General features: G+C 41.1%; 1 protein-coding gene across 1 annotated transcript in view; it reads left to right on the top strand.

Annotated features, from left to right (window-relative positions):
* LOC146813100 (DBH-like monooxygenase protein 2) overlaps positions 1-12,120 on the top strand; it is a 99,243-nt gene that overhangs the window by 70,788 nt on the left and 16,335 nt on the right. The gene's annotated exons all lie outside the window — the stretch shown is intronic.

Genomic DNA, 12,120 nt, shown 5'->3' with positions numbered 1-12,120 from the left:
CTAACTGATGTTTGACGAGAGACCTAACATTCAGTTGCAGGATGATAAAGGGGGTATATTTAGGCGAGTCTAGTCTGTGTCCAGATAGGCAGGGGCTGGGTGTTGCGAAATCGCAGGACTTACATTGAAGGCATGTCTGTCTCCTCGCAGCTCTGGCCAGGGTTCAGGGCGAGAAGAAACTCTCTATCATGGTGGTGAAGTTCCCGTAGGGCTTGACCAGGGGGACAGGTGAGAGGCGATGTCTTGGCGATGACGGGCGCAGACGGGCTCGCCTTAGGTGCGCCTTCGGCGCGCCCACTGCGCTCATCCGCTGCGCGTCTGGGAGATGCACATAATTAATAGGGAGGAGGGGACGATGATGGAAAGGGCGTGGCCTCGAGGATCGCCAGAATGGCGGCAAGAAGTGTGTGTGTGTTCTCAAGTCCGGGGCAGCGCTAAATCCGCTGCGCGGGCAGTTTAGGAGCAAGCTTCTGTCCTGAAAGAAGTCAGGAGAAGAGTGAGGTGAGTTAAAAACACCAACAATTAGTGACTCTCAATTTTTTAATAAAAAATGCAAGTCACGCTCCCGGCTTCCGCCTCAGGAGAGAAAGTGATTCTGACCAAACGCTTGCAATCAGCGTCTATTTAATGTCTGGGTGGGGGGCGTGGCCTCGAGGATCGCCGAAATGGCGCCAAGAAGTAGGTGTTCTCAAGTCCGCGGCAGCGCTAAATCCGCTGCGCAGGCAGTTTAGGAGCAAGCTTTTCTCCTGAAAGGTCAGGAGAAGAGTGAGGTGAGTTAGAAACACCAACAATTAGTGACTCTCAATTTTTTAATAAATGCAAGTCGTGCTCCCGGCTTCCGCCTCAGGAGAGGAAGTGATTTGAGGTCCCATATCTAAAATGTCTTTCAAATCTTCATCCTTTAAAATGTGCCAATTCTTCTGGAGAATCCTCCCAATGTTCAATTGTACAGCATTGTGTTCCAAAGATATACTCTATCTCATAGCATTTTTCTTTTAGACTATTACTCGGTGCGTATAAAAATTGATCTCTTTATCACCAGCTCTTTTCTTAGCATTCTCAAACACTTTTTGGATGTAACCTTTTGAGGAAACGCTTGACCATATTGTCCATCTCGTTGTTGTACAACTACTATGTGGAACAAACATACCCACTTGGCCCTTAAGTTTGACTATAGGGGATGCCCCACTTTAATGCATTCGGGTGACCACTATTTAAGTGTAACAAGGAGTTGGTCACTGTTGGTTTTCTATGGATTGTCGTAGTAAGCACATCATTAAATGCCTCCAATGCCACATTCAGAAAACCACAGTGGAAACTGCTACAAGTGCTCTTGAGCAGCAAATTTAATTCATTGTTCAGTTTTTCAAAGTAGGCATCTAGTTTACTATCGCTGCCCCCCCAGAGGATAAACAGATCATCTATAAACCAAGTCCGCATTGTGATTTTCTCAGTGAAGGTCTTTCTCTTGGGCCCTGGCAACCACCTTCTCCCACCGTCCCATAAACAAATTTGTGTATGTGCGGGCGAAGGAGGTGCCCTTAGTCACCTGTCTTTGGTTTCATCTGGTGATATTTGTGAAGTTTCAGTTTTCTAATGTATTTGTATAACTCTCCTCGAATCTGTGAAATCAGGTCGTACTGATGGAAAAAAGGTCAGGCCCAGATGGAGTAGACTTTCCTGACTGGCATTTAGCGCAACTGACGAGGATTATTACATGAGGCTTCTCAGTCTCATCTAATCCTGCTAATTTTGTTTGTGGGCTCTGTTCTTTCCTCGTCCTCTTCCTCTTACCCCTTGTTCTACAGTTTATTTTTTTGTAAATCTGTTGCACTTTGCCCTGCACGCCTTGTCACATGGCCATCCTCAGTAGTCGCAGCTCCCTGTGAGAATTGGTCTTACCACTTGAGGCTTCGTCTGCTCTTGATCCTGCTTCTGGACTCCATTCACTCTCACGTTGATTATTCCTGATTCGAGCACCCACTAATTCTTTCACCTTCAAACTAGCAATTTTTTTTGCGAATGTGTACATACCCGCATACTGGTAATCTAGTGTGTCCCTGGTAAATTTTCTTGCTTTGCGCACCATGATTTCCTCATTGGCACTGTAATAATTTTTTCATTTTAACAATGAGATCCTTGTATTTATCTAACTCCTTGCTCACAACTAATCTTTGGTCTGCAAATTAATTTTCCTTCCGTGTGTTTTATTGGGGTTCTCATCAATTTAATTGAACACTCCTGTGTTATCACACCACTCCTCCGTTAAATAGTCATCCATATCCTCATGTAGTTAATAACATGATCCTCAACCCTCTTGGGATCTATCTCTATTTATCTTTACACTAGGGGAGGGCGGTAAACTGCTCTGCCAGCAGAGTTTATGTAGTTTTGCCCATGTCAGTCTTAGTTTGACAAAAGCTTCACAAACCACCACGTGGTGGAGTTTTTGTCTAGAGTGGCTTGCCATCGTAAGTGGGCGAGTGAGGAAAAACTGAGCTCTAGACTGTAAGGTTTTTCAACTAATTGATATCTTGCAGAACAATGCTACTAAAAGTAGCAAGGAATCCCAAAACATACTAAACTGCATATGTAAAGTTTCAGATTTACTACATGAGCGACTGAAAGACCCATTTCTCTGGCTCACAAAATAGAAGTGGCTCAACAAAATCACACCAATCTTCTCTTATGCACCCCTCTGCAACAAAGGAAAATTGCCCTAGTAGTGAGACACATAAACCACTATTTGTATGGCACAATTATTTCCTACTAGAAAAATAAAATCTCAATTTTTATAACTGACTTTCATTCAGTTTGGGTTTCTTATGTAACACAATCCTACAAAAAGTAGCAAGGAAGCCTAAAATATACTCCACTGCTTACATTAAATTTCAGAATTACTACATGAACACCTAAGACACATTTATGGTCACATGATTATGTAAACCAGTAAACAAATGCATATCAAATACAGTAGATAAAAATAAAGAAATCACATTAAATCAGATTGGCAATACTAACTATAATTAGAGTGGCAAAGATAGAATTTGTCGGATATTATCTGCCTCATAACTTCCCCCATTTGATGATTCACCACAAACCTTTGCAGAACAATAGCATTTTCTACATTTTTAGATGTACATATTTGTGGTGAATCGTCAAGAGGATCCTAAAATGCATTTTTCCGCCTGTTAGTTTTCCATAGATTATTGTATTTGACATCTGAATGGATTTACATGAAAACCGGTAGAATTATACATTGTGGTGCAGGCATTATGCTTTCCGGGTACTGCAGTTATGTAGAGTAATTATTTTTTTAAAGTTATAAAATATTGAAACTTGGTGATGTCTGTTACAGTGATACTATTGCAGAATTTCACAAACTTTTGTGATAGTACATGTCTGTAAAAATAGATGCATTTCTCTACCTATTACCACTTTATAAAGTGGTATTAGGGCCATAGATCTAGGTAAGCAGTAGAGCCCTACCTAATACTGAACACAACTAAAGTGTTGTAAACAATATGGCTGCCTTTTCATTCTAAAAAAACCCAGCCATTACCAATTATATACTTGTCATTACCACATACCACAATACCCTGCAAAATTATAACTGTATACGAAAGCCCAAACTATCTTCGACCTAGCTGTATTAAAAGATTGCAATGCCTTTGCGTCACTCATGATGTCACATGGGCAATGTAAACTGTAAATCTAGGGCAACTTCAACTTTATAAAGAGATCCGAACATGTCAAATGAAGGTAGTGACACTAATATTTAGAAAAATACAAAAACATTCATTTTGTTATATATGGTAATATAAAAATTCATAAATATGATTTTTATAAATCTACAAAGAGCTTTGATTTATCAAACATACTAACTGCAATCATCCTTCATGCATTCATACTTTTAAGTTGATATCTCAAAATTGAGTTCCCTTGATCGTAATGCAAATCATTGACAAGCTATACAGGATAAAATAAGGATTGCATTTGAACATATGATTTTCGGGTGGTTTCCAAGTTGTCTCAACGCGCGTTTCGGCAGACTGCTGCCTTCCTCAGGAGTTCCAACTCCAAATAGTATGTTCTGCAAAGACAGTTGGATATCATAACCTTATATTTTAATATACTTAGTGTCACTACCATTTACAAAACATTTTTTATATATTTTCATCATTAAACATTAGAACAATGTTGCCTTGTTCACATCTATTTTATATATGTAGAAGCCTTATAGAGAAGTTAAAATTACAGAATTGAGAAATTGTAGGTGCTTTGCTATAAAACTAAATAGGTGAACAAACCGTATAGAATAAGATAACAGAAAAAAGATTAAAAGAGAAAACAGGAAGAACTCAAATCCTGCTGCAAAGTCCCCTCTATATGCTGAATACAGGGCTAGATATGTCCTAAGTGGCGATAATGTAGCAAATGCAAAACCTGATTATCTTGCATAGGTAGTCTTGTAAAAAATGCAAAACCTCTAGACATTATACTTCTCATGTGGTTTCAATAGTGGGCAAACTTACCAGTAAGTGTTTCTGAACTGATGATTTAGCCCACTTGTAATGGGTATACGTCACAGCGTATAATCTAACTTGCAGGTAAAAACAAATCCTGCAAATAAACAGGATATGCAATACTCGTAGTATAGGTAGCACTAAATTGGATGTCTAAATACGCTATTCATCTGTTGTAAAGAGACAGCAGGGACACATAGCTATTACATTAGAAAAAGTGCAGTGGCTTACCAGTCTTGCAGCCAGTGTCAGATTTATCAAGGTATTGGTCAACCCAAATTGGATTCCAGATATTTCTCGGTATAGTAATTATTCAAAACTGTATATATCAAATTGGTGCAGCAGCAAAGTAGGAAAAGGGGGGGAAAAAACAAACAAATGTAAGCATGAATAATCTAACATACATGAGCAAGCTCACTACCTATTATGGTACAAAAAGGTTATCGAAGATACCATAGATAAATGTTAACACTACCTCATTGATATGATGACTAGAGCGATTTATAATTCATGATCCCTCTCAACATCTTCTCTAACAGCGTGCTGTCAAAGGAAAAAATAACAAAAAAAAAAAACTAATATATTGTGGACAACAGTAAAATGATCCAACATTGAGACCAATAATAGCCATAGAGAAAAGGCAAATACCTCGTGAAACACGGTCTTAATCCAATAGATGAGCTGCTAATCCATAAAGTGCCACAACCTATGTTGCATTACGAAAGACAGACCTTTTCGAAATCTCTGTATAGTATAATAGACCATAGATGTACTATAATGTGATACCTGCTTAAAATGTATGCATTCATTATCGTTGGCGTGATGTCTTAAAATATGCATAATTGGAACCAACAGAAAGTGAGATTCTTAATGTGTATCTAACTTGCCACGAAGGAAGGTGACCACGTTACACTATATGGAGCTTGTGTTGCTCTTTCATTATTCAAATAGATGGCAAAAACGACGGTAGATAATGGCTGATAACATAACCGCCATGTCTTAAAGCAGTGCATCAGCTTAAGGCATAGAATTGCACCAATAGTGAAGTACTTTGAATATTTTGAATCCAGCCTATTACTAAGCACAAGCATATTTACATGCCATGGATTAGATGAATATAGACAGTGCAAGCATGTTCGAACATACAAAATGCTACAATCATTTTAAGTGAAACTAAATGACAAGCAGCGCATATGTATGGGCTGCCAATTATATTAGCATAGAGGGAAGCAGCCCTATAAATGCAGATTATCGCGTAAGCATCGTAGAAAGTACGGGATACTAAAGACATTAGGATTAAATTTGGGGTCTACACGACTACCATTTACATGCTGCAGATCACATTAATAAAAAAAGAGAAGTAGTATCCTAACGAATATGAAGTGCCTCAACGGGCCTATAATTACGCTGTTCCACTAAAAAACGCGACTTACCGATAAAGAAACAATATGGTGCAGGCAATGCCACAATCACAAAGCCCATGAGTGCAGAATGGTCCGACAAGGCTGATAGCGGCTAAAAGAATGAAACATCCACACTCTGCATTTGAAACAGACAAGCCGTTGGATCACATGACTGTCAGCTGGTATAGACAGCTGCGTGACGGTACCTCAAACGCATTGTCATCACAGCGGCCATATTGGAACTGGTGTATAACTAGAATAATAGCTCCTCCATAATGCAATTAACCGCACATAAATATGATAAACATACTGGAAGAGCCCGAAGATTTCACATCTAATACAATGAAGGATGAAGTGCTCAAAAGAAATGAATCAAACCAAAGTATTAAACATCACGACTACCGATTATGATACAATCTGAGCTGTGTTGCAGAAATGGGATCATAGGAGAAAACCGTACCTACTGCATAAGAACTGCATGGTACAGTTAATTGTTATACCGTAGTGCCTGATCCCATGGAATTTCTGAGTTTAAGCCGTGAATGTGTATCTAAAGAAAAAATCCAATACACTTCTCTACGCTTCCTAACTGATTCAGAATCTTGCTCAGTTTTACGGTCAATTTTCTCAAATTAACCAATGTATCATCTTCTTTGCGGTTGTGCTCCTTGTAACCCTAGGGGTGCCAACATTTTATTTGTCTTGATAGCTGACCTATGTTCTGTTAAACGTATAGAGAATTGTCGCGAGGTCTCCAACATAACCCTTGTTACAGGGACAAAGTAATAGATAAACTACATTATCCGTTTTGCAATTAGTAAAACCTTTGTTTTATTTCTTTTTGTTGATCGATGTATTTGTCCGCAACAATCGCTCCGTTACAGGCTTTACAGTGGGCACATTTATGATTGCCCGTAATGGGAAAACTACGACCTATAGTTTTTTTGTATAAGTTTAGTTTTGATTCCGGAATGAACCTTGAGATCTTTCAAATTTGTATTCCGTTTGTGAGCAAACGTAGGGCGAGGGAGTACCATGTTGGGTTCGGCGTTAGGCATTCAATATGTGCCACTGGGCACTGATGGTTTGCCTAATTTTTTTCATTGAAGGTAGAATGCCTAGTAACGCATACCAATTTTGGTGGTTCCTTCTCGGTGTTAATCCGCAATAAATGATCACGGTCATAGATGCGAGCCCTTTTCTATGCTTCTCTTATCAGTCTTCTGGGATAACCGCAATCCAAGAGTTTTTGTTTCATGCCTATTGCACGAAGATCAAAATCCTGTACATTGGTGCAATTGCGTCGCAGAAGTAAAAACTGTCCCATGGGGATACTTACTTTCTGGCACTTTGGGTGATAGCTAGAAAATGCAATAATGTGTTTCTAGCAGTTGGTTTTGTATAGAGGTCTACCTCTAGTGTGGAATCTACATATTTTATTCAATGTCGAAGTACTTTATACTGCAATCTCCAATATTGGCTGTAAAGCGCAAATTAGTCAGATTGATCCATTCACAAAAAAGTTTTTCAGAATCCTCTTTCCAAATAAACCGGATATCCATGTATCGTGACCAGTGATTTACTGACTCATACAAAGGGGCCACCTCATTAGATTGAACATATATATATATATATATATATATATATATATATATATATATATATATATATATATATATATATATATATATATTTCTCCTCAAAGTGCCCTGAAGCTTTGGAGGAGCACTCGACGATGTTTGGCCATCCAGCTTGTTGATGCAGCCTGCTTTCTAAGTGCACGTTTTCTTTTTTGTGCCTACGAGTTTCAGGGCTTCAAGCCCCTTGTTCCTGGGCAATAAACAGCACACCAACAAGCTGGATGGCCAAACATCGTCGAGTGCTCCTCCAAAGCTTCAGGGCACTTTGAGGATTCATTTTACTGCACGGCTGCCCGGCCGTGGGAGGAAGCAACATCGTCAGTTGGGATGGAATACATTTCCCAGCTGATTGAGGCCGGAGCTCTGAACTGTTCAGGACTTTCATCGGCACTATGTTTGATATGCAAATTAAGCAGGCTTTGCAGTGCGTGACTCACTTGGAGCAAACTAATGAAAATATAATTTTAAACACACGCATGAACTTACTAAAAGGAGATTAATTACCTGCACATCGGACTCCATGCCCCACAATGCACCAAGGGATAGCGTAAAATCCACACGCCCATGGTGAGTGGACATGGTTAATAAATACCGGAAATGACACGCACGGCTCAGGTGTGCTTTTTATTGCCCAGGAAGAAGGGGCTTGAAGCCCTGAAACGCGTAGGCACAAAGAAAAGAAAACGTGCACTTTGAAAGCAGGCTGCATCAACAAGCTGGATGGCCAAACATCGTCGAGTGCTCCTCCAAAGCTTCAGGGCACTTTGAGGATTTATATATATGTATATGTATATAATATAGATATATAGCTCTCTAATTATGCCATGTAAATATTCACCACCGTGGGGGCACAAGATGCCCCCATGCGGACGCCTTTGATCAGCGGTGAGTGCTACCAGCTGGGTGATGTTACTATATAGGGACTCTGTCTAAAGATACCATGGGCAATGTAATACATAAGTCAGATTATCAAAATAATCCAAAACTACCATGCATGGCCCTGCATTAATTGGATAATCTGGGATATTGCAAGGCAGTGGAATATGCTTCACATTACTCTGCACACCATAATCTACACATCTGCTAAATTTCACTTATCCAGAAGTCCCGCTCTGTAGTCGCTCCACTATATACTATTCCACTCTAAACCAGTCTATTCTCTGCCTCTCCACAGAACGAGACTCCACTGGATGCTACTGAACTATATGCTATTCCACTCTACGCCATGCCACTATAGTCCCTCCACTATGCTATTCCACTCTAAGCCACTCCATTCTATGCCTCTCCACAATACCAGACTTCACTGGATGCTACTACACTATCTACTATGCCACTGTGCGCCACGCCACTGTGCGCCACGCCACTGTGCGCCACGCCACTGTGCGCCACGCCACTGTGCGCCACGCCACTCTGCGCCACTCCTCTTCATTCTGTTATTTGATTGGACCCAACTTCAATATACGCCGCTCCATGCCACTCGAGCCTACACCACTCCATTATACGCCACTCCACTGTACACCACTCTGCTATACACTAGTTCACTCTTCGCCACTTCACTGTACAACTCTGTTCTACACCACTCCCCTCTACACTTTTACACTGTTCACAGCTCCACTCTCGGCTAGTCCACCCTATGCTATTACACTGTATGCAACTCCAGTCTACTCTTCAGGGTACACCATTCCCTGTATGCCACTCTGCTACACGCTACTCTACTATATGCTATTCCATTCCACTGTATGCCACTTTACTCTATGCTATTCCATTGTGTGCCACTACTCTACACTACTCCACTCTATGCCACTCCAGTGTATGATACTCCATACCACTTTATTCTATGCTATTTGATTGGACACCACTCAATATACAACACTCCACTGTATGCTGTTACACTCTACCCCAGCCCACTGTATGCCACCCGAGTCCACACAACTCCATTAAACGCGACTCCCCTGCCCGCTACCCCAGTGTACACTATCACACTTTATCACTCCGCTGTATGCCACTACACTGTTACACTGTACAAAACTCCACTCTAGGCCAACCGACTCCAAGGTATTACACTGTATTCAACTGAACTCTACACCTCTTCTGTTTACGTCAATCCACAGTATGGCACTCCACTGTATGCTAATACGCTTCCCCATACTGCTGAACACCACTGCATTATACGCCACTACACTGTATGCTACTCCACTAAACACACTATGCCACTCCACTGTACTACACTCTGCTCTACACCACTCCATTGTCTGCTATTACACTGTACACAACTCCAATCTATACCAGTCCTGTCTATGCTATTACACTGTGTGCAACCCCACTATACGCTTCAGTATACAGCATTTACCTGTATGCCATTCCACTCTATTACTCTACCCCATTCAAGCATGTCATGCCAGTCTACCCTACTTCACGCCACTGCACTGTATGCTAATATGCTATTCCAGTCTAGCCACCCTACTGTACAATATTCTACTGTATGCTACTCCTTCATGTAACACTCCAGTGTACTCCACTCTATGCCACTCCATTCTATGCTACTGCATTGAATGCCACTCCTCTATATCCTATTTCACTTGAATCCCCTCCACTGTACACTACTTCACTGTACACCAATCCAGCTTACTCCACTCCACTCTACACTATTCTACTCTGCTATTCCATGGTACACTATTCTATTTTACGCCCCTCCACCATACTCCACTCTATGCTATTCGTCTGTGCACCACTATATGCTATGCTATTTCATTACATGCAACTTAAATCTTTACCCTGCTACTGTATGGTATTCCACTCTACCCCACACACCTGTACACAACTCCAGTGTGCTATTACACTTTACCCCACAATACTCTACTCAAGTCTAAACCACTTCACCATACACCACTCCAATGTTTGCTACTACACTATTCACTAATAGTTTACGCCCCCCCACTGAATGCCACTCCAGAGTACGCTATCCCACTTTATGCCACTCCACTGTACACCATTCCATTGTATGCCACGTCAATGTACTCTTTACTCCATACAGCTCCACTCTACAAAACTCCACTGTGCTCTACAACACTATTCCTGTACTCTATATTGTCCAAACTTGCATGCGCACTCTATAGTGCAACACTCTACTCTACTCTGACAGTTTCCAACACTGTATGACACAGCACTGCTCTCTATGCGACGCCACTCCAATTTATAAGCGTTTCCTTGATTCTACGCTACAGCATTTCTATGTATGCAACCCCACTCCTACGCTAATCCACTCTATGCTGTTCCACTCTATACTACTCCACAATACCACACTCCTCTGTACTTTATTCCACTGTATGCTACTCCACATTACAGCAATCCACTCTATGCCACTACAGTGTATGACGCTCCACTTTACGCTACTCCATTGTATGATACTCTCCACCGCCTTCTATAACTCCACTCTTTAAAAAGCCACTCTAAAACATTCTACTCTACTCACCTGTCCATCTCTATACTCCACTCTATGCCTGTACGCTTCAATGTACAATGCTCTATTCCACTATACAACACTTTTCTGTATGACACAACAATCCACTCTACTGTTCGAGACCCCTACTCAAATTTATAGCACTTTACTACCTAAGCTACACCAGTACACTCCACTCAACACACCAATACTCTAGTGTACTTTCATTCACACTGTTATGTTGCTCCATTAACTCCACTCCACTGTACAAGACTTTACCTCACTTTAGGATACTACATAACAATCCACTCTACCCAGCTCCACTGTTTCATACACTACTGTACTCTATTCAACTCCACGTTAAAACATTCTACTACACTGCCACTTTTTGGCTGTTTAGCTGGAGAGGTTGATTGATGGCTGCTTGAGAAGTGAAACATAAATAACTTGTATGCCCCCGCCGTTATTGGAAAGTACTATATGGTGCCGTAGCCCTGAGTAATTCCATACTGCCACTGGAAGCGGGATTCGCAGTATATACGGCCGTAGTTGACAGCAGAAAAATAAAATTCTGTCCATGTGTCCACCGGCAATCAAATACAAAATGACATAGCAGCACCTATTAAACAGCGCATCAACTTAACGCTGCTACTTAAAGCTAACCGTATTTATGGCGGCCCTAGTGTGCATAAAGCAATAAAACCTGCCATTCTTAAACTTTAAGCTTTTTCCACATTAAACCGGGCTACCCGCATCTTTGAAGAGATTCTCAGACTTATAAACTGAATCCAGCCACAGCCCTGAAGAGAATCCCATGAAATGAATTGAGGTTCGGAATGCGTTGTCATATATCTCCATCAGGGCAAGAGTTTTTATAAAAATATGTATAGCAGCTGAGGGAAATGTGCTCTGAATGTATATCCTTCCATGATACCTATATTATGGGAGCAAAACGAGATCCTGCAGAGTGTACCATCTGCTCTCCCTCATTGCATGATACTGTGGCCACACACAAGTAAAGACTATCGTGTTGAAGATCTTGGGAGACGCGCCTACTGTTGCCCCCCTAGGAAGTGGCACAGTGTTCCTCCCATGGTGGCATTTGGATGAGG

Source organism: Triturus cristatus, chromosome 7 (assembly GCF_964204655.1).
Source record: "Triturus cristatus chromosome 7, aTriCri1.1, whole genome shotgun sequence".
In the NCBI taxonomy this organism is placed as follows: Eukaryota; Metazoa; Chordata; class Amphibia; order Caudata; family Salamandridae; genus Triturus; species Triturus cristatus.
This window is presented reverse-complemented; position numbering and strand designations above follow the sequence as displayed.